The sequence below is a fragment of the Halyomorpha halys genome, unplaced genomic scaffold, assembly GCF_000696795.3.
Source record: "Halyomorpha halys isolate HHAL.00 unplaced genomic scaffold, Hhal_1.1 Scaffold705.1, whole genome shotgun sequence".
Taxonomy (NCBI): domain Eukaryota; kingdom Metazoa; phylum Arthropoda; class Insecta; order Hemiptera; family Pentatomidae; genus Halyomorpha; species Halyomorpha halys.
In genome coordinates this window covers 414,785-439,620 of record NW_027116684.1, presented here as the reverse complement: position 1 = coordinate 439,620, position 24,836 = coordinate 414,785, and the positions used below count along the sequence as shown (strand labels likewise).

Sequence of the window (24,836 nt, the reverse complement as noted above, 5' to 3'; positions counted from 1 at the left end):
TAAATACTAACTATTTAAGAAGAATATAATGTAGGTTTTAAAAATATTTTTTGAGCCACAGTAATATTTCTATATAAAAAACCTTTTTGACCTTAATTACGATGAAATTATGAATTTTTCCATTGCTCTTCATAAGTATAAATGATTGAGAGCAAAATTTAATTATTCTCATTTTAATTCATAATCAGAGACTGGATACTAATTCCATTCCGTGCTTGATTTGCCAATTTATCTCAGCTCATTATTATTTGCATATTTTAGGGAAAAAATCATACTTTTAAATTGATTTCAAAATTAAATATATAAATTTTAATTTAAGGAAAAAATAATAATCACGTTTAAGCACCAAACATATCATACAAATTATTTGTGATTATTATAACCTATAATAGATAGAAAAATGTACCTAATCCTTTCATAACATTGTTGGAAATAGTTGTTATTTTATTTTGTTATCACTTTTCTAATAATTTAAACTTACACGTGAAAAAGGGAATTGATTATATAAATTTGATTTCAGGTTTTTTAGGGTTCTTATTTTCTTTGGTTGATCACGATTTTTGCTTGGAAAAACAAATTACTTTTTACGATTCATTTAATAATTTTTTTTCGCTCACATCTGTTTATTCTTCCCTGCCCTAAGAAGATAATTATTTGCGTTATTATGATATAAATACCTAACTATTATTTAATAATTACTAATTATTTGTTATATAGGTATTATTTAATTAGTACCTGACATGATAATGTTAGGCAATTTTTTCATTAGTAAATTAACTGCGCATAAAATTGTTGTTTCATGGCATATTAAAACACTTCTAGTTGTATATTTGCTTGTATAATATATTTTTTTTCACTAAAAAAGAAATTCAATGTTTGTTCATAACTGTATATCCAGCCCGGAGGACCGAAACCGTACCTTACCTCACCTTCTTATTTAAAAGGCGTATTTATAAAACGTTTTCATTTTATAATTATATTAATGCATCAGAATCATTAAAAGTAAAAGTTTATAAAATACACAAATTATACCCACAAATCAAAAAAAAAGTTGTAAATTAGTATTGAGTCCTTTAATATCATGTCTGTAGATCTGTTAAGATTAATTCAAGACATTTGTTTTTAATCACGATCCAGTTCTGTTTTTTTTTAATCGCCAATTATTTTGAGTTTTTATTACTGAGTCTACGACCTCTAATACTATAACTTATGAAAGGCATTTCAAATACAAAATCTATCACTAAACCGAAAAATATAATATCTGGCAAGAAAAACACTGTTTTTATTTATCGTTATTTATTTATGGATTTTTATTCAAATATTATTGAAAATGTTAATATTAAAAAAACAATTGATTCCGGCCAGGATCGAACTGGCGACCTTCTGCGTGTAAAGCAGATGTGATAACCACTACACCACGGAACCGATGTGCAAAGGTCGATTCGTTTGCAAAAATAAAGAATATATTTTTAAAACGTTGTTTAACGCTGTTAATCATATACAAAAAATTATATTTTAATAATAATTACTAAAAAAAAAAATTAAATAAATACATAGATCTTTGGTTGATTGACCCGAATGTAGTTAACATAAAAAGAGTTGAGCACCTGGTTTACAAACGATGAGCAATCGCAGATCTTGACCATGACAAAAAACAGTTTCTGTTGATATGAGTTTTAAGGAAACCCGGATAAGAAATACAAATATAGGAAACAGCAAAACACTAACAAACGTAAATATGAGCTACTCAGCGATAAAAAATGGTAACCGAAAAACTGAAATCTTTAACTTAAATGCATTATTAATTAAAATGTTTTACCTTAAATCAAGAGTCACTTTCTATAATTTGTACCAACATTATCCATTAAACAATAAAAATTTCCTTAAAAACTTAAAATATAAATATAAAAAAAATCAATGAAATAATGCTTATAGAATCTGGTGAAGCCAAAAACATCAATTCACGAATGCCTTATATGATAAATATTTCCTGAATTCAATGACTTCGCCATGACTAATAAAATTAATGATTCCGGCCAGGATCGAACTGGCGACCTTCTGCGTGTAAAGCAGATGTGATAACCACTACACCACGAAACCGAAGTGAAAGGTCGATACGTTTGCGAAAATAAAAGCACATTTTTAGATGTTATATACTTTATATAGTGCTTCTCTCTATATATAAATCAGGTATACATAAAAAAGCACAAAGGAGAGCACCGATCTTAGCCTTGATCTAGGAAATTTAAAATTGGCTCGAAAAGCAGTTGGTGTCGACATCTGCAGGATAAAAAATTTTTAAATACGTAAGATCGTTTAAGTTCTCTTTATTGTTTATCCAGTATATATATGTTACTCCAAAGTTTGTGAGAGATATATAATATTTTATCTATGACATTATTCTCGTCGACTCCTATTTTTTTCTTAAGAGAATATAAACAATTTTAATCTGAAAATGTTAATTATACTCTAACTTTTCGCCTTCTTATCCTTCTTTAAATTTTTTACTTCTTAGTCTCGATGAATATCTTTTGTCGTATATTATGATCTAAAATAAATCCTTAGTCCATTGAAGTAATGTTGTACATTTTATTTCTATCAATACTCCGAAGAGTAGAGAATAAACAGGTTATGTCTAGACGTTTACGTAATATGACCCACTTTCTAATCGACCTTTACTTTTCTTTTAATTTACGGATGTAGTTTTAGCATTACAGTATATCCAAGTTTTGAACCACTACATAGATCTAAGTACAATAGTATTTAGGCTTTCTATATTACAATATATTGATTTTTTTTTAAGCATTCAACACTATTCTGAAAATTTATTAGTAGTATTTCTGAACACCAAGGAATATCCACAAAAGTGTACCAGCCATTTATGTACATCCTAATTTAAAATACTATCAACTGAACAAAATAAGGACGGGTTGAGAAGTGCTTCGTGATGAGAAAGCAGTCCCATATGGCTAAGGGAAATTTAAAGCAAACATCGCATCTTACACTGAGCCGCTTATACTAACCAGCTCGTTTAACGCAGCTACACTCTTCATAATATGTACTCAGCATCTTCATGAATTTTTCTTGGGTATCTATTTTTTTCTCCAAATTTCCAATTCCTTAAAATTCCAAAAGTAATATGAAATTCAAAAATAGACTAAAATATTATTAATTAAAATCATAATTTATTTTTTTGAAAGTTTGAGAAGGGGAGAATGAAAATCGCTGATTTTTTTTTTTTTAATTCTCATTCATTTTGCACATTTTAGGAACTTTTGAGTCTTTCAACTGTCTCTATGTTTTTATTTGTTTCAATATTCATCGAACATACGCAATATTTAGAATACGACCTACTTGAAATCACTATAATACAAAATATTATAGGAATATAATGGAAAATATAAGTTCCATAATATCATTAAATATTAAGTAACTTATATTAAGAGATCATCTTGTCCAAAAGTTGAAAATTTGCTGCAAGCTTCGTGCAATACAGAATTAGCAGACTAAATGAAAATCTGCAGCAAGTATTGATTGGGTAAAATCTGAACCGGGAAGAATGTACATGCTAGTGTAAGCAAGGAAAATCAAGATGATCACATCTGTCATAAGGATGAAAAATTGATGGTTTACTGGATGAAGGAAATACTAGAAACAACCGATGAGCACACCTATTTTGGAACTGGTCAGCAGAAACGGAAAAAATGATCAACATCTTTCCAAAAATGAATGATGTGTGTTTCCAACTCTTTAACTATAGGAAAAAGAGAGATGAAAACAGTGCCAAACTGCACATCTCTAATCCTGTCTAGCCAGAACTGTCTATATATGTGAAAGTAGGAACCCACTGAACAGGCAATGGAATTGAGCTAAAGCCGATGAATTGAAGTATCTCCGGATAGTGGTAGGAGAATAAGTAAGAAATGACAGAATTCGAAAGGATGAAACACTGAGGTTATCTGGTCATCTACGCCAAATGAATGAAAACCAGGATCTACAGAAGTTCATTGAAGCCATGTTTACTGAACGTAGTACTCGATAAATGGCTATTTTGGGCATACCATTTTTTCAGGCTTGGAGAAAAGGAGGGAAAGAATTTTAACTCATTCGCTCGGGATCATTGTGCTTGGCTGATTTGGAGCGATGCATCTACAAGAAGAACTGATACATAGAGCGGAAATAATTGCTATTGTTCAGTCCACGGGAGTATCATTTTTGATTTGTTATATCGCTGGAATGCATATTCATCATAAGGACTAGAGGGAGGGCACCATATGCCACTATGATATCCACTTACCCCGAACCACCTAGGGAGTAAGCGGAGAATGAGAAGCAAAGATGGCGAACGCCGGACTGGTCGCGTGCTGTTAAGTTTGCAGCGAGCGCCTTCTTCTTTTAGGGACCATGTCCAACTAAGTATGTCTGGCTAAGAAGTCAGCACCGAGCGTGGTGAGCGGTGCAGCGCAGAGCATGGCCACCTTTCTCCGGGGAACAGCAGCAGCACACCATCCATCAGGCGACCCATAACATATGGAGCAGAAAGCAAGTACCCAGTCACAAGTAAAAACTTTTCAACAAACACAAATGGCGACCATCACCACATCGTTTTCATATCTCACCAATAGACCAATTTTCCCCCATATCTAAATTCTTACTTACCTAATTAACATAATTGTATTCTTTTCGGCCTCCCCCTTCCACCAGTTATTTTGTTTTATTTTAATATATTAGTGTTTCCCAAGATCACTTTCTTTCTAATTAAACCCCTTCTGATATCTTAAAACCTAGAGTTTGATCGAATTCTATCTTCATGACCCAACAAATTATTTATAAATAAAAAAATAATAATCATTTATTAGCACTTGAAATATTGTGCAAAATTCTTTTTTGGATTTCCTGATCATTGATTAATCTAAGAAATTATGAGAACACAATAACTATATAAAGATTTACAACATGGTGAAATTTCTTTCTTTTTTTTTCTTTTGTTATTTTCATACATTTCTAGGAAAAGAAAACCAAAAAATAGACGTTGATGACCTTGGAGTTCCACATCTTTAAATACAAACAATCTTTCTAAACAAGGACTTGGACATCCTCAGACTGACTTACACATGAAGCTTCCAGTTTATATATACCACTCCTGCGACATTTGAGTCGGTGGTCAAGAAATTTAAGACCAACTAATCTCTATATGAGCTCAAATTTAATTTTTAAAACATAGTTACAAATAGAAAATTCATGATGTAATATTCTAGGACGTAGGGGCGAGTGCTTATTCCAAAACGTTATAGGTTAAGAACTCGTCCATTTGGATCTGACGAAAATCATAGGTCCAATGACCATTAGCCATTAACGCAAAAATAAATTCTGAATTATATTGCAGTTATTCCAATGGCTGAGTTAAAAAATTGTTTGAAGCATCATACACTTTGTCTTGACCATCTGGTATTATGGCATTCTAGAATAATGGTCAGTGTTGATTAACTCAGTCCATCTGAGCGTTCTACGGTTTGTTCATCTTATTCTGTCCTGTCGAATTTTAGGTCCCTATGCATAAACCCTAACACAAACTAATCTATCCAAAGCCAAGTGAAAATTACCATTGTAAAAAAATAACACAATGATACACAACTTGTAAATTATTTTCTACAGATTTCTTTAAAGAATTTATCATTTCTAACCAATGTAACAACAGGGAGAAAGGGAGGAGTTCAATTTTCACAACTGAAAATAGAACTCTTCTCTCTGTTGTTACGTTGGTTAAAATTGATAGATTATAACAAGATACCTGAATTAAAAGATAATTTAATAGTGGTTGAAATTCCGTTGATCTTGTACAATATAATTTTTTCTCTGCTTTGAATGTCCAAGTTTTTTTTTTTACCATATAAGCATAAGCTTTAGGATTCAAAGAAACAAAAAGTATGATCAAATCTTAGAACAGATGATGGGATCCATTGCATAGACCATTAGTTCTAAATGCACTAAGCCCAGATGATGAATACACAGTGTATAATACTTATAATAATACAAAAAATAAAAATAAATTAATCCATTAACAAATACTAAACAATTTCCCCATTGGCATTATATAATTATTTAACATTATACAGCTGCATAGTTGTAACTTCATTTTTTCAATAGATTAAATTTTAAAGAAATTTTGCATAAATATCCATACACCAGTATATATAGACATAAACACACTAACACCTACACATAAATTTATAATCACAATCGTATACACGTGTTCTCCCATGTTTTCTCAGTGATAGGAGCAAACACCGATGACTGCCGCTTCACAGACCAAACACTGTTTAATCTGGACAGAGGTCTGTTTGGAATATGGTCCGAATGTTTCTGTTGTGCAAACTCGGCCAAGAATCAAAGGGAGTATTATGCGGTCTTGGTGCGTCAGCTGTTTTTAACTATAATTGACCGAGATAACAATATAATATTTTGCAATGAAACGGTACATTTGGCATTTTATTTAGTTAGAGATATCATGAAAATAAAATATATTCTTCCTTCAAAACCTCTCATCAAGCAAATAATTCGTCAATAAATCAGAGGTCCTTCATCTAGAAAAGAACTTAGCCCCAAATTTATGAATATAAAAAACCTATTTCGTTTATACAAATGATTATCTCAAGAATAACCTATTTTATGAAAATTGTTATTTTCTCACATTAAAAAAAAAAAAGTATTTAAAGTTATTATTTTCCAACCATTATTTTTAAGCCAAACATTTGAAATAAATTCTCAAAACGATTCCTGTACTTTTTGTTATGTAAAAAAAGTTGATGATGAGATGGCGGGAAAAATGTTCGTCCTTGCATTAGCAAACAATTGTATATATTAGAGAGAGATAAATCGATTTGATATAGTCTTTCATAATATGTGCTGCCGGACTCTCCGTAGACAGAACCTCTCTCCCCGCCCAAGATTCTCAAGAGCCATCGGATTGGAACCACTGGATAATAATGTCGCGTAAAAAAGTAAACGATACTGGGGATAGTGAAACAATTCATGTTAACATTCTCACATATATTGATGAGGCCCTAAGAAATAAATTTCGATCACCTCTCTCAGGCTAGAATAGGTTTAACGACTCCAGATATCACTTATCCAAAAGTAAAATGAAATTATATGCTATGTAAATCCCTCTTATCGAATGGTTGGAACACGTTCTGAGAATGCTCGATGAAAAACGTTAAAAATGGTTCTCCATCTCAGAATTTATGAGACGGAAGAAGATGAAGATGGCTAGATAATCTCAGTCGGCTGAGCGTAACAAAATAGAGCGAGAAGTCTAGAGTCATATGGAGAAATTTTGTTCAGGAAGCCCTAGAAGATTCTGAGGATAATGTAACAATAAAGTAATAATGTAACAATAAGAGGCGTTCAGGCTAGAATCGTACAATGATACTAGATCGGAGAACTTTAGGACATTTAACCGAATAAACGACAAAACTATAATTAAAGAGATGTATGAAATAGTATTTTAACGTTAATCCGGACAAACATTGTTAGTTGTTTACACAAAATATTTTATATTATTTCTTTTAACTGTAATTAACGACTTTAGCCAAATGGCATACACCAAGACGCATACGTTGTGAGACAAGTTCACAATATTCTTGCCCTTGAGGAACAAAGCAACTGGGCCGACCAGCCGAGGTGAAGTACAGCTTATTAAATCTAACACAAATCCCAAAGGGACTAGATTTAATTAAATACCCAGATCTAGACTAATTCCGAAACACGACCGCACCAAGCAGATGCTGCAAAAGTTCCTGGCCTCACTGGCTCTGTTTGCAACTCGATCTCAACGGAGCGAGCCAGGAGTGGCACCAGCACTCACCCAACGATGGAATATTAAATACAAAGTTGTATCCGTCTTCTTGCTGCTAGCAATCGGCCCGATGGGTAATTATAAACGGAGCGTGAAAATGGGAAACGTTTCATTTTGTTTCTAAGCTTGTGAATAACTTAAAGTTGGATTCACCCGTTTGCTACTTGTCTCAAAACCAAAATACCTACTAATGCTTGGTAAGCAAAGAAAGAAACATATATCGATATCCGCATGCTTGTGTATCCCAGCGAGCCAAACATGGTGGACCTCGAACTATTATTATTTTTTTTTTTAATTTATTTATTTAATGTAATTTACAATTGTACAAAATAATAAATACAATAAGTAAATATGTGGAATGTTTCATTTACACTTGAAAATCTTGGGAAGAAACCACCCATTGGTGGTACTTCAAGCATTAATTTAAATTAGAAGGTCCCGTGGCCACCTTCTTTTCAGGCGCCTCAGAGGATTACCAGGGAGTGTTAAGGATAAGAGATTAAGAACTAATGGGTTAGAATGGATAAGGTGTTTGGAATGAAAATAGCCATGCCTATTTAGGGCCAAATCTGCAACGAAGGGAATTTTAAGGTCTTTGTGGATGAGTTTATTTGTAACGTAATAAAGAGCATCAAAGATTTTACATAGAATTTGGTATAAATAAAATTTACTAGTGAAAAAAAAAAAAGAAATGATTAGTGGTGAAGCAAATAGCAATATAATTAACGGTAAAGAAGATGGACAATTATTAAAGTTAATTGACAAGATCCAAAACAATAGATTTAAACCGAATTGACAACATTTTAAAAAATACAGTGCTAAACTATAATTAATTATTGATTGACTTCTTTTGTTGAGATACTTTGAGGATATGGAAACGAAATGCTATTGTAACAATGTATGATATCAATGCAAAAGATGAAGACAAAGTTCATGAAACTCCTGACTCAACAAAAATCAGAACCTTTCTTGAAAATCGTCCAAAATTTTTTAATACCTTTGAATCTTCCGAAAAACATTTTGTTATCCATTATTCAACAGCCTAACGCCAGCAGACGTCCCAAAACGTCGGTAACAATTATTTCAAAATCAATTTTGATTTTAGGTTAAAGTTTTAGAGCGAATGTTTAAGTCGAGCCAATGCTGAGTCTCATTACCAAGAATATATTTATTAGTGCATAAAATTCACGAAAATTGTATATCAATAATCCCTAACATATAATGTAACAGTAAAATAGTTATAAAGTATAAAGAAATTTGTATATTATTGGTCGTAAATTATTACAAAAATGGGCCTAAAGGAAAAATAGTTTTTGCCGTTCTTCATTTTCAAGCGAGTCTGGTAATCAGATGGTGCAGAAACACTGGAATCTGTGTACATTTACATTCATTTCATTTCGGGTTACAGATGGCAATGGTAATTGCAAGTAATTTAACCAATTCCCGATTCCAATCTCTGCTCCACGTTTCGAGGCTGGAAGCATCCAATCGATAACCAACTTCCAAAGTTGCAAAATATGTGCTTGGGAGTCACATCATATTCCATTCGAATAACTATTATGTTATAAAAATGAGGGTGACCTATCTAGTTACTTATATATGTTTCGCATATATTGATTTACATGACAATACTAATCTTAAAAGGATAACAGAAAGGTACAATGGTATTATTGACTGAGGACGTTCCACAGGATGGAAGTTTGAGGATGATGGTAGCTAGGAAAATATAATAGAAGAACCAGATGTATGGTTAACAAGGACTAAAGCATTTCTTGGAACACTGATATTTTATTATTAAATAAGTATAATAATTAACTAAATGTAATAAAAAAATCAGTCATATAGGTGAGTAGGGATTAATACTTCTGTTTTTCAAATATTAACTATACCACAGTGTGAGAGTGCAGTTTTAGTGAAGATATTAACAATAGTGGTGGCAATCTAACCGAGCATGAATTTTGTAGAAAAATGATCCGGGTGGTGGTGAAGAAAGGCACATAAATAGTAGTAAAACTACCTATTAGTTAACGACGTTTCGTCCCACTTGCACTGAATGAAAAAAGCTAAATGAGAACAAGATACAAACATTGTAAAACATGATAGACTCTTAGAATACAAACATTAAGTTGTAAGAAAAGATGAAATATAAAAAAAAGAAACATATAAATATATATGAGTGAAATATAAACTAAAAATAAGTACAGTAATACAGGTAGCTACTGCTCTAGGTGTTAGTAGCTCCACTCTATGCACCCAACCATCGAGTATACAAAATAAGAACTAATCGAGTTCAAATCGATTCAATGTATCATCAAAACCATCAAATGTATTTGAGGAAACGTCCTAAAAGGAGATAGATGAAACAAAGAAAGATTTATTAAATTTATTAAAAAAATTAATATTTAAGAATAAAAACAATCCAAACTTTTGCTATTATTCTTATATATTACGATAATATCTAAATCACAGAATTTATATCACAGCCCACCAAGCTTTCACAAATCTTTCCTTATCCGATCCTCGTCCGTATCCCATCCCTTCATTCAGCTGACACTCCAATACGCTTCCCAATTACGAATTTCACCGATTTAACGAATTCCTACCATAAGTATTAATCATTTTATTTTTATTTTTTTCTTCAACGAATCTTTTAAATCCACCATTTATTGAGAAGTATTCTAAATGGGAATATTCTGGCATAGATAAATATATATGCCTACATTAAATCCTCTGAAGTCTGAATTAGCAAGGTTTTAACATAATGGACTGTTTTGTTTTTTTTATATATTATCTCTGCGTATACTTAAGTAATGATATGGTGAGTAGATTGATCGAATCAGTTGGCTTAGAAGCCATCTCAGGTAACGGTGACCCCGTATAATAAAGCATGGCCCCTCATCCCAGGTTTAATTAACAGGTGTCGCTTTCACGGTTATGAAAGGGGACACCGCGGCTGTGATAAAGCTACTCCAGCTTTCATCTTTCAATAATACAATTAAACGGAATCTTCGACTGCCCCCTTTCTAGGCAAAGGATCCTTCACTATTAAAAGCCCTTCTACCATTCCTCATTATATACTATTTCTGTCGGGTTTAGAATTCAACTACAATCTTGTTGAATTGAATTATAAACTAGGTATTTCTATATTAAATAATAGTCCAAGAGCCCATAGAAAAAAAAAGTTATCTCAAAATATTTTATTACTTTAATGAAATCTATATATACTAGTCAAAATTCATAACTCTCCCAACCATAGGTAGAAAAAATAAAAATTAGCGGCATTCCCAAATCGTTATAAAAAATTAATATTTTATTACTGGCTTGATATCTTTAAAACTGACCAAAACACTAAAACACTCAATAGAACATCATTTAAAGTTGTGTACATTTGTTAAAATAGATGTACTAATAGTTTACGATTAATAGTTCCTAAAAGTTTCATAAGCTAGACTTTTTAACTAAATAAATTATAATTATGAGAGATAGTTGACCGTGGATGACGTCCGAGAAGAAGATGGTTGGGGGTGCGGTCAAAATAACACACAAATAAGTTGGTTTAACTTATTTAATTTGCCAATGTTTCGGCTAGAGTTTCTAGCCTTCATCAGGGCTAAGAACAGAACAAGATAACAACCAATAAGTATAGGAAATAAAAAATAAAATATAAACAGAATGACATAAAGTGAATACATTTACAGAATGGAATTAATAAAATGAAGTGATGAGAGAAGGGGAAAATAAAATGTATACATAGATAATTGAATAAGTAGGTAAAATAACATAATTAAGGAAATAAAAAAGGGAATTTTTCCCTAACTTTATTTTTCCACCCCTTCTTTCCTCAATTTTCCTCACCCACGTTATTAGTTATGTTCATCATATATTATTATTGTTATTTTCAAATAACTTTTTTATTTAATTAAATTTTTTTGTTCTTCTATTCATTTCTTTTGTTAAACATTACTTATATTTTGCCTCTTAATCAATGATTATGGTTAGATAACAACCAATAAGTATAGGAAATAAAAAGAAAATATAAACACAATAATATAAAGTGAATACTTTTACAGAATGGAATTAATAAAATGAAGTGATGAGAGAAGTAAAATAATTCCATTCTAATTAAGTTAAATAATTCCATTATATAAAATTATTCACTTTATGTCATTCTGTTTATATTTTCTTTCTTCATTTCCTATACTTATTGGTGGTTATCTTGTTCTGTTCTTAGCCCTGATGAAGGCTAGAAACTCTACCCGAAACGTTGTAACAATTAAATAAGTTACACCAACTTATTTGTGTTTCATTTTGACCGCACCCCCAACCATATTCTCCTTGTAAGTAACGAAAAATCGATATTTTGTGAATTTATTTTGGCATATATCATGGAAACAACTCCTGCTACGAACGATGTACATATGTCTTTAAATTCTCAATTCAAGATTAGTAGCTGGTATAGAAGTAGCATTTTCTATGCAATTCACCTAAATAAATTCACAATACGGAAAAAAAAAATTTAGTTGATGAAAATCTATATCTTAAGAATTATTAAACGTAAAGATTCTATTAAGACCCAAATAAAAGCTAGTTGAATGTGATAAAATTTTGCTCGTAACGTTCATCTTCGTAAGGACAGTAGTTTCCCAGAAATTCTCAAAATATTCATTATTTGTTATTTGGAAAAAATTTCGAAAACTATTAAACGTAAAGAACACATATTTTAGTGCAGGTTCTAATCAATAGTTTTTGGAACCACCTACCTCAAATTATAACACATTAGATACTAATATAATTTCATAATTTTTCAAAGTGATTAATTATTATAATATGTCTTTTTATAAATTATAAGGGATTCTCAATCGTTTGATGTGAATTATATATAGAGAGAAGAGGGGGATGTTAGGTCAGCCAAAGCGAGAAAGCATTCAAGAGAAAAATCTTAAAATGGTCAATAAATAATTTCTGTTCTTCCAAGCAATTTACTTTCGAGATAGGGATGAATCTCTCAGCTTCTAAATTTAATCAGAAAAAAGAGAAATCTAAAAAGAAAACACTTCAAAGCCCCGGAGAGGAAAAGTGGAAGAAAAACATCTCGATAAGGTACTAATGGAAATCGACAAAGAAACGGCTTCCGTTTGATAGATCGCGGGCTCTCCTTCTCAAGATGTTTTCTTTTTCTCTCATTTATTATATATATGTAATACTATATACTATACACAATCTGAGTACTGACGGAATAAGTAATATAATTAATTATGAAGGAATGATAATAAAATGTTCACTTCTACCAATTTTTTATGTTCCTGTTGATTTCATAAAGGAAAAACTATTTAGAAAGACAAAAAAAAATCCCTTGGTAATATTGATTTTACAATCTTGTATTTCTGTTCACCATCTTAAATAAGAAGCTAAGATTTTAAAAATTTCTTTAATGATATTATTTCAAGAAAGGAACACATTGGCTGACAATATTTCAACATGGATTTATTAGTGATATCTCTATGTTTCTGACTAACAGTTTTTCATTTCGTGGGACCACAAAAAAAAAAATCCACTCCCCAGGCCAGATTCGAACCGGCGTCACCTGTAGTTCTCAGGCTGCTAAGACCTACTCCTCAACTACCTGAGCTATGGACGGCCTCTTTTTTTTTTAATTAAAATTTAATACACATGTTTCCTCAGAAATTATGCATTAGAATCCATCAATAAAGTTTTTACTTTAAACATCCCCAGCGGCTTTGCGGGTGTTATTACAGATTCCAAGACTGACTCCAAACTATTAGCTAACATAATAAATTCATTTAATTGAATTACTAGTTATAGCACTCTTGCTAAACAATAATAGCCACGATTCCTCTACCACTTTCAAAGGATATCACCTACTGAAAGGACTAGCCGATAAACTTTAGGGCAGTTTATCGGTAACTTACACCAAACTACGTGACTGCCTCAATCTATAGTCAGGAAAGTTGGAAAGTTTCTCAACTTCATTTGATACCTGTATTAACTGGGATCAAACAAGGGGGAATTGAATAAAACGATTTAATTATATTAGTTGGAATGCAAATGAACTTCATATCTATTATCATGAATATCATAACAATTCAATAAGAAACCGTACACATTAAATTAATTAAATCGATGTTACCTTCGGAAATAATGGAATAGAAATGATTTATATAAAATTAATTGTATTTATTTTTTTTATTACTGCTTTACCAGTCATTATTATTAATTTGGCTCCCCAGCTCGATGTCGAGTCCTGGCCTCTTCCATCAGCCTCCACCAATCATTACGATCTTGTGTGGCCACCATCCAGTTCCTCACTCCCATCATGGTTCTGGCATCACCACTCACACCATCACTCCATCGAAGGCGTGGTGCTCTGCGTCTTACTCCATGTAGTACTTCTGTCACTATTTTCCTTGGCAGATCACTCTCAGCTATTCGAGCAAGATGCCCTTCCCATCTCAATCTCCTGAGCCTCACAAACTGGACAACGTCTGGTTCCTTATATAAAACTTTGAGCTCCTGGTTTGTTCGACATCTGGTTCGGTATCTGGTTAACCTTGACAGCTCCAAATATTTTACGGAGAATCTTCCTCTCCAAAACCATTAGGTTGTGCTCACCAGCCTTGGAGATAGTCCATGTTTCCGAGTCATACAGAAGAATTACCCGAATAATTTTAATACAAATAAATCTTGGTGTCCTTAGACAAGGCATGGCTCCTAAAATAGGGACTGAGGCTATAATAACAGTAGTTGGCACATAGGACTCTTCGTTTAATTTCGGAATCCACAACATTGTCTTGGGTTATGAGCGATCCAAGATACACAAACTCGGGGACTTTTCCAAAAGTATATTCTCCGATCCTGATTTCTTCACTGGGCCTGGGGATTTCCTCTGTGACCATGTATTTGGTCTTTTCTGCATTCAGTTGAAGCCCCACTTTTCTTGCTGCTTCAGCCAATTTCATAAATCCATCAGAGCAACAAAACTACTTCTTTAATCAACAATTATATATTGTAACCACGATTTAAAATTTTCTAACGTCTTTTATACGAACATGTATCAGAACATTTAAGTAGAAAGATGGTTTACGGTTTTCTGAGCAAGAAGAAACAAATAAAATCATGTTAATCAAATACAAAATAGAAATTTGTTTTATAAAATGTACTTGAAATGTTTATTTATTACTAAAGTATCATTTCAAAACATACAAAAACAAGTTATATTACAGATTTTTTTTTAACATTCTTAAATATCATTTAAGACAAAAACATTTTTATTTCATAATAAAACACTGATGATTTCTTACGAGATTTTAAGTTCTTCAATTAAAAATTGGTTGCTAAATTTTTTTTTTTTTAGGAAATTTGAACAAAGTGAATTCTTTAATATTAACATAGATACCTCGTAGAAAAAGTTGAAAGGTTTTTTTTTTAATTTCTCAAAATTTAGGCCTATTGGAGAACTGCCCATTTAACATCTAGGGATTCATTTACTGACTGCTTTTGATTTTGGCAACATCACTAACTCAGAATCGAATAAAGCTTCATTAACACTTTAACATGATTTCTAAATGATTAAAGTTTGGTGTTCAAAATTAAAAGTTTTAATTAATTATTAGTCAGTTACATTTTACATTTGGACTTCGACTAGGAAACAGATAAGAGCACTCGGACCTCAGAGTAACTATTAAAATATTTTTAAAAAAGTACGAATTTAAATTATTTGAAGAAAAATATAAAGGAATATTTTTAAAATAGCGTAATTTAAAAGGAATTTCAAAGTGAACTTAACGTTCGTGAATAGATTAAAATAACTCAAAGTATGAACTTACACTCTTTCAAATTTGTAAAATATTGAGAAACTAAGTTATATAATTTTTTTTTAGATGACTATATCATTTTTTCGTTATATAGTAGTAATGCGGAGAATCGATAGCTATTGGTATTTGGAGGACGAGACTCGGAAAGCTGGAACACCTACCCACACACAATCGCAATCCCCCAGCAGAGAACTAGATGCTGCTCTTTGACCCCAATGATGCATTGTGCACTCACAATATTGACAAGTGCATTGTGATGCCATCACTGCTCCAGACAGGTTACTTCACTTGGTGATAGAGATGACAATGTTATTAATTCACTGCCATGGCGAAAGTGAGGGGCTGCTTGCACTACATTCAACAAACAATTTGTATTCAACTCTGAGCTGATCTAATAAATAATATTCGGTTTTATACATCTATGTAGTTTTTTATTTTGTTTTTCCACGTATTATATCAGAAAATATATTATTTTATACGTACTAACAATAATTTTTAATTGAAGCCTTTGAATCAATGCAATTATATATTATTTGAGATTGTGATTTTTTGAACCTCTTGAAAAAGGTTGCATAATTGATCTTTACCACTTCCTTGTAATTCTTACAAGTGTATTGAAATAAATTCTACAATTGATCTAAGAAACATTAAACAAATAAAATTACATTTAACCTGGAATCTGGCACGTTATTAAAAGTTTTAACTATTTTTCACTGTGTAATTCAAAACACAACAATAGAACTAGAAGCAATGTCGTACTCTGAAAAATGTAGTCCTTGAAATGAAACAACACAATTTGACTATGAATGGAAAAGAACTCGCAAGAAATGATACAGGTAATAACATGGATAAACTATAATAAAAGGAGTTTTCCATCAAAATTTAATATACTACTTTTGAAAAATGTATTTTTTTAAAAATAATTTAAAATAATTATTAAATAATATTATAAAATAATTTGAAATAATTATTTCCGTCTCAAATAGGTTTTGCATATCAAAATTTTCAATAAAAATTTAACTTATCTACATGAGATTCTATATAAGAATTTTTAAATAAAAACTTTCCAAAAATGTCGACTTTTATAAAAAACTCCTCGATTATAGGAAAATATTGTTACCTAATCTTCTTCCCCACATTTATTGTCTTTAGTTCGAGTTCTGTAGAGTGTAACTTCTAGTTTCATTTTTAACTCATTTTCTCTAACTGTTATAAATTTTTGAGAAAAATAAAATTAAATAGGAAAATTAATAAAATAGCCGAACCTCAAGCCAAAGGTACCATTTTGAATTTGTTCATGCAATCGAGTTCTTCTCATTTGTTGCTTAAAAGTGAATTTGAAGTTGAAAATTATAATACCTATGTAAAGCCAATAATTTCTATAGCAGCTGATATGATATTTTACTAATAATTTATATTTAATTTTATATGTATTTCTGTTGTATATTATCACTATTATACACTCATTAGTCAATGTATATATTTATATACAATCGTCCACTGATTTAGCAGCACTGACCTCAGCTATTATTTAGAACCCAAGAACCCAGATGTAAATATATCCTCCCCCTTTCTGCCCCCTTACCGGTAAATCCCCACTCACAGAACCCAGGTGCTAGGCGATGCCTTATCTCCCACAGGCTTTCAGTCCCTGGTTGAAGACAGCAGCCCTCAACGGATGTTCTGCCTCGGGCGGAGTGCTATATCCCATACAGGCTCCTCTACGATCAGCCATTTTCCGAACCATCCGAGGACATTCCCAGTTTCCTTTTAACCTCGATATCCTTGATATTTTTCCTGTTGAGGTTCGGACGAATTCTATACTCAAACGGAATATAACTGGTTGATAGTAGTTGGGGAAGAGAGGGTTGTAAAAAAAAAAAAAAAAAAAAAAAAAAAAAAAAAAAAAAAAAAAAAAAAAAAAAAAAAAAAAAAAAATACTCTCTTGCCCTAGAATCTAAACAAACAAAACACGACTAAAAGAGATGATAAAATAGAATTGAAAACTTATTCTTAGCGGATAGCTTGATATCAAATTAATTTATACACAATTTTTATTACAAAAATAAAATATTTTTAATGACAACAAAAAAAAAACTTGGTCGATAAGTCAGTCTCTTTAATCTTCGGTACTTCTCTCCTTTAATGCTAATAGCTAAATGTATAAAGAAATACTCTGATATAGAAATAAGTAAAATTCCTATAAAGCAGGTGTGATACTTAAAACCCTCCATTATAAATATGAACAAGTATGAATGTATTATGAAATATGAATGTACCTGTATGAACAGGTAGAGTCCATATGAATGGATATAGGTGAAGAGTAGGTATAGAACTAACGTCCAATACACAACTGTTGCACAATCTTAACAGAGAACTAAATATTCTGATATTACAATCACAAACATTGATTTCTTAAAAAAAAAAAAAGTTTATAAAATTAGAGGTCGTATAAATCTTCCCGATAAAGCTTAGAAGCAATGCTGGAGTTTTGGATTTCGGCTTTGAAACTTAACAGCAACATTAGAGCAAATATTTAGAAGTTCTGCACTAATATGAGTGTGATGTTTTTCAAATTTCTAAAATACATAAAGTTATAATTTCATTTGAACTTTGTCGAAACAAGATATCTATTTTATCAGTCATTGAAATTAACTTAAGTTGGTTATGAACGAAAGATTATTTCAAAAATTTAAAATGATATTGCTTAGAAAAAATATATGTTTGACCTCCACGAGTTATGATTTTTTTGTTTTAAATATACAAATTCTGTTATTACAATGTATACTTTGGTAATTTGAAAACTATAAAAATTTGTAAAATTGCCAACGATGGAAGTTTTTTTTAAGAACTCTTCCAAAATATACATTATCTTAAACCTACCGTTCAACATGTATTCGAAGTATTATAACTTGTTAATGTAGAAATATCCTCTTGTACTGCCAAGACTATTTTTTTTTATTTGTAAATTTTTAACTATTGTTTTCCAGTATTATTATTATGTTTTTATTATATGTAAGTTTTATTAGCGGTTCCTCCTTTGACTTGCAGATGCAGACTAGGTTATTCAGAAAGGAGGATATCCTATACCAATACCGCTCGGGGGGTCGTCATGTCTTTACAGGATGGCGTGCCCGCTCTGTCAGGCGAAAATCGAATTCAATTTATTTCTCGTAACATGCTTCTGCTCGGTCATGCAAACTGCCTGACTGTACCCAATTACGAGTTAATTAAATATCATTTGTTACTCTCTATGCCATTTTTTCTCGTACATTTCTGTCATGAATAAATCTAGCTTAGAGAATTGGATTAAATAAGACTGTCATGAAATCTACATCAAGACTGTGACAGTCAGTAATAAGTCCATTACTATCAAGGTCTTTGTAAATGGGATGTTATTTATTTATCTATGTTCCTTAAAGTTCATTCCGTAATGATTGCGCCGAAAACATAGTTTATTTTTTTATAACTTAATTATTATCTAATTAAGATGTATCAGTAATAATAAAAATAATCACAGTAATAATTAGAGTAATAAATATTAACGACACATTTACAGTCTTGAAACAAGGGGCGTTTCCAAACACTGGGTGCCCTTAACTTTTCAACTAATGGACCAAATAAATACAACATATTGGACTTATGACAAATTAAGAATAAATATTAAAAGTAAAAAGGAGAATGATATTGAAGTAAACCAATTAGTTCGATAAAAAAAGATGAAACAGTTCATATACAAACTGTATATTTGTTTATTCATGTGATTTGTTGAATTTTATTAATATTTTGTATACATATTTTTTATCTTTAACACAATAATCTGCAGAACTAAGTATTTTATTAACAAAGAAGACGTAATCAATAATAATAATTAATTTAATTATTTTTTTATTATAAACAGTTGAATATCAATTCAGTAAGTGGGGCATGATTAATATCATATATTTTTATCACTTAAAGAAATATTTTGACAGGGCTTTGATATCATCCTAAATATGTCAAAAATAAGTCATATTGAGAAATGTTTTATTAAAAACTATTTATTAGAACTATTATACACAAAAATGCCTATTCGTACTCTGCATAAAGCTTGTTAAATTCATTTAAAGAGTTTAATATTGATATTCGTAGGAATAAAAACAGAACCGCCAACAAGAAAAGTTGTGGGATTCGACGTTTGAGGACCTTTTCCAAACAGCGAACATTTTGGTAAAATATTATTCAAAGAGGTTATTATACTAAAAAATTACCAATAAAAGGTAAGGTTTTTTTTTTTCAAAAATGTTTAGCAAAATGAAAAAAAAAAATCAGTGAATACTCCCCAAATCTTTTAGTTTTAAATGTTTATAGAATTTACAATAGTTTAAACAAGGTTAGATGAACTATCCATTATTTAATATTATAAATTAAACAATGAAGTATTTGTAGGAATTGGGGTATTTTTTCACACAATTTTAAAGATTCTGCGTTTTCACAACAAAATTATGCATAGTTTTGATATTACTACATGTTTTGCAATTTTTAACGGCACATTAATCCATTTTTTAGTAAAATGTAATTAAAAACTACATACTAATGACAAACATTTATCACATGATACTATGGAACTACCAATGCATTATACCTAATGTCATCATTTGCACATGGACTTTCGCAAACAAATTATAATATATGAATTATAGATGAAAATTAAACTAGAAAACAAAAAGTAAAATATTTATGTAAAAAAGTACTTACAAACACATAGAAATTATCAGTTGTACCTTCCCATTAATAAAATAATTATTAACTTCATAATTGGTGCTATCAACAAACTAAGTTATGTAAGCTATTTATTAGATTCATTACGAATACAAAGCGATAAAGGGAAGTCAAATTATTTCTTTCATCCAGGTGTTACAACAATAAATGTCAGACCTGACTTACAATTGTTTTAAGTTATTTCTTATTTGTCAAAAGACCATTAATGCACATAATGGGAGATAAGGCTTTGTTGCACGACACAGATAAGAACTGCATATAAACATTCCTGCATATCATTATCTTCTGTGAACAATCGGACTTAGCGTGACTTCAGAGTTAACTGCAGTATACGACTTAACATTTTATCTTATCTAAGCCTCTGGGAGGGAATTCGTTATCTCACCACTACTTCGGTAACATCCACGTTTACGTGGCAGTTGGCAAATAGCTGATTTACGAGACTTTTGAACTTGCCCGTGAATCCCAGGTCAATACAATTTTGATTGACTTGCCTATATTTTGGTTATTGGTGAGTATCTCAACTCTAAGACAGCTTCTACCTTACATCAATTCATTATGAAAAATATTTTTTTGACACCATCATCATAAATTACTGACAGCCATTGCCCAAATGATAATATGCAGGGAGAATAAACTAAAGAAAAATCGAATATAAACATTTTACGACAAGTTATTAAACAATATACATTCTTTAGTGGACTGTTTCAGACAATAAAATTTTGAGTTAGTGGTTTATGTTTTGAATATAGTGTCTGCCTAAATTCCCGATTCTTTTTCCGTGATAACGAACTTTTATCTTTTTTTTTTCGGAGGAAAATCATTCATGCATTCATATACGATCCATCACTGGAAAAGAGCCTTCTCCTAAAGCTTCTGTCATTATTCTCTATCTTGTGCAGCGACCATTAAGTCAGCTTTGTTTAGTAAGTAATCGTAACGGAAGAATATAAATTAGGCACAATATGTCCAATTCCTAAACAAAAATAGTGATCAAACCGTCTGTAATAATTACAGGGATATCATACTGACGAAAATAAATAATTTTAATACCCCTCATTTACGACACAACCATACACCATACAGTAACATTACTTTATCAGATATTTATAATCACACTTGATAATTTAGTTGGAAATTTTTCTAGGAAGTTAATGCAAGAGTTCAAATTTTTTATTTTCAATTGTTGAATCAGCAAATTGAATTAGAAAATAATTGTGGTATATTATTAATAGATATCGTTTTTAGGTATCATTTATTTTTTGTGTAAAATTCTTAATTTTTAACAATCTATAATAATATGTTTAATGAATATTTTCCTTCGAAATACTCGTATCCTCTCATAATTTAATTTTTTATCAAAACCATGAAACTACACTTTTCGCCAGTCTTTTTGAAATTATTGATTATAAGAATAGTTTATTTATACAAGCATAAAAGTTTAATATTTTAAGTGCCTACTGAATAAATTTATTTTAGACACATATTGTTTTTAGGGTACAACATGACTAAAGAGTTACCAACAATTGAAGCCAACGGCTCTTGAACAGTAGTAATACTTAACTGTGTTATAAAAAAAAAAATCCTAAATCTCTTAGTGTTATTTTTATTTATTTAGTAAATTATATATAACAGCCCTAAAAACAAATTAAGAAAAGATTCTTAAGTCTTTCATTGCTAGCTGTAGTTAAAATGTAATTATTTATTTAAATCTTTATGAAAATATTTTAACATATCGCACTAGTATTTCTAAAGTGACACAACTCAAAAATCGGTGTTTTTGAGTTATGACTATGAAAGAAATTGGTAAATATATCTTTATGAATCATCAAAACTGTATCAACCTAGCTTCAGAGCTTGTTCGCCAGAGGGCACTTCTGTCACTCTTGCTGCCTTAATGCTATTCCTCCTCCATAGGCAAGAGTGTCACATTTTCAGAAATGTAAGTTTTAGACTTATGTCACTTTAGAAATACTAGTGCGATATATTGCAGCTCAGTTGCGATTTCCTTTATAAATTTTATAAATTTCAATTTCCATAAGCATTATTTGTATATAGTAAAAGAGTACAGTTTCCAAACCAGCACCGAATCGACAGCATAATAATTATTCAGATTATTTATAATATACAATTAATTATATCATGAATAATTCAGACTTTATTTTTACTACAAATATTAAAATAATAATTTATAAAATAATGAGAAAATGTATCGGTATTGTTGACTTATGATTGATTCTATATAGCGAACGTCCGCTTCAGAGATTCATGGCTAGGACCAGCTGAGATAAAAAGCTATTTTCGTTATATTTTGAAACGTTGCCGGATGCAGTGTTATGGCCGATAGGGTTCGATCTGCTCATTTCTATGCAAATTTTCCGAATATCGGCTTGGGTAGAGGGGGGGGGGCGCCCCAGCAATATAGAAAATCGAGTGATAAATAAATGTCAATCCGATTCGGTGACCCCATCTTCACAGGTGCAGTTTATTGAATGTCCCAGTCGCGTGATGGCAATCATATTCATGAGTGACATATTTCCAAATCTCTCCCGAATATCTCGTGCGGTTTCTTATCCATTTATAAAAAATGACTAAGATTAAGTACCAAAATCTAAAATTGTGAATTTGACTTCGGGTAAACTGGATATGAATTCCATCTGAAGTTGAAACGATATCACGAAGGTTTATTCCATAACCTCACACCAATTTGTTTAAAAAAAATAAATATTGTTAATTCAGAAAATATTATTAGTTTTACGACGTGAACTAATTTTCATTAAACTCAGTACCGAAAGTGGATATATATGAAATAAATGATACAAAAACGAAGTATATGTGCATAGCACTAGATAATGCGAGAGTTACATATAACCTTATAGTAGAAAGGAACCTGATTTTTTTACGTCATCTTTGATACGGAGGAAAACAAAAATTATGTTCTATTTAACATTAATCAGATCTACCCTTTCATAAGCGGAAATGTTGACTCTTAATGCGACTTAATGCAATGAAATAACTCAGGAATAGAGGATAAGTACACATAATAACCTCTATGGCGTATACAATAATAATGAAATTATAAGGTTTATAAAATCCCACGGACCGAATAGTTGGGGCACATTCCGAATATCTCCGATGACGGAAAAAGATGTACAAAATCAGAAATTATGAAACTAGAAGAAGAGAAAGGCCAAGAAGTTAGCTGGATGATCTCAGGCGACTGAGAACAACAAACTGGAAGGAGTAGGCTTGATATCTGTGGTTATCTGGAGAAATATTGTACAGGAAGCCAAGGCCAACCTCGTGCAGTAGAACTTGAGAGAAGAAGAAGAATGAGGAAAACTCATATTTTACTCATAACTTGGCGAAGGTCAAAAAATAGTTACATCTTAAAAGTTTGATCATAAAAATCAATCAAAATCCAGACACTTTATAAAAATGTATAAAGGTTGTCAGCTAGCTGTGCAGCTGCACTAGTGGCATCAGATTTATTTACTTTGTAATTAGTTAATTACTGATAATTAAAAACCATAAAACATCGCCTTGCATAATTTGAACGTATAGACGTATCACATTATGGGTTTCTCACAATATGTGGATACTAGCAGAACTCGATAAATAAGATAAAATGTTATCATGGTTTTAAATTTGTAATCTTAGATCAGATTTACTAAATGTATTATAATGTACTAATATTATTAGGTGTCCGTTAGACTTGAGTCTGTAAAATCTAATTCACTAGTTAAAGATTAATTTATTTCCTTACTATATTCCTATATAGTTGTACTATTTTATATACTTTTGTTGTATTAAAGTTTCATTTGAAAAGTTGTTCCAAAGAGGTTTTTCATCACTAACAAAAATCACTAATGATGCTATTTTGGCCTGTTAAAACAGTTCTAGAGCAAGCTCATTAGCAGAAAAACAAAAGTTCATCTATATAAAACTCTAATTAGGCCTGTCCTAACATACGCCTCCCAGACTTTGAACCTATCCACACAAGATAGAAATAATCTGCTGGGCTTTGAGAGGAAAATCCAGGAAGGCTGGAGAAGAAGAAGAAAAAGGAACTCTATGAGCTGCTCCAGGATATTTGGTATTATGACCTTGTTATGACATATGACCTTTGTTAGGCTGGGACGCTTTGGGTGGGCAGGACATGTTGAACGGATGAGTCCCAACGAAATACCTAAAAGAGTCATGGAAGAAGAGATCCAATGTCCAAGAAAAGTCGGACAGCCCAAGCTCCGGTGGATGGATGGCGTGATACAAGACGCACAAGAACTGCTTGGAGTCCGAAATTGCAGCCGAAGGCAGCAGCCCAAAACCGAGCCGAGGCATAGAGTAGGCCTGGACCCATTGCAGGGTTGTAGCGTCTACTGATA

At 31.2% G+C, this 24,836-nt stretch overlaps 1 protein-coding gene and 2 non-coding genes across 4 annotated transcripts in view; 1 reads left to right on the top strand and 2 right to left on the bottom strand.

The window, feature by feature from the left end:
* Positions 1-24,836, top strand: part of LOC106685505 (neurotrimin) — a gene marked incomplete at its 5' end in the record, with an annotated part of 372,379 nt that overhangs the window by 289,111 nt on the left and 58,432 nt on the right.
* Positions 1,353-1,425, bottom strand: TRNAV-UAC (transfer RNA valine (anticodon UAC)). The gene has a single exon. It is a non-coding gene; the product is annotated as a tRNA-Val (tRNA).
* TRNAV-UAC (transfer RNA valine (anticodon UAC)) lies at positions 2,028-2,100 on the bottom strand. Its single transcript has one exon. It is a non-coding gene; the product is annotated as a tRNA-Val (tRNA).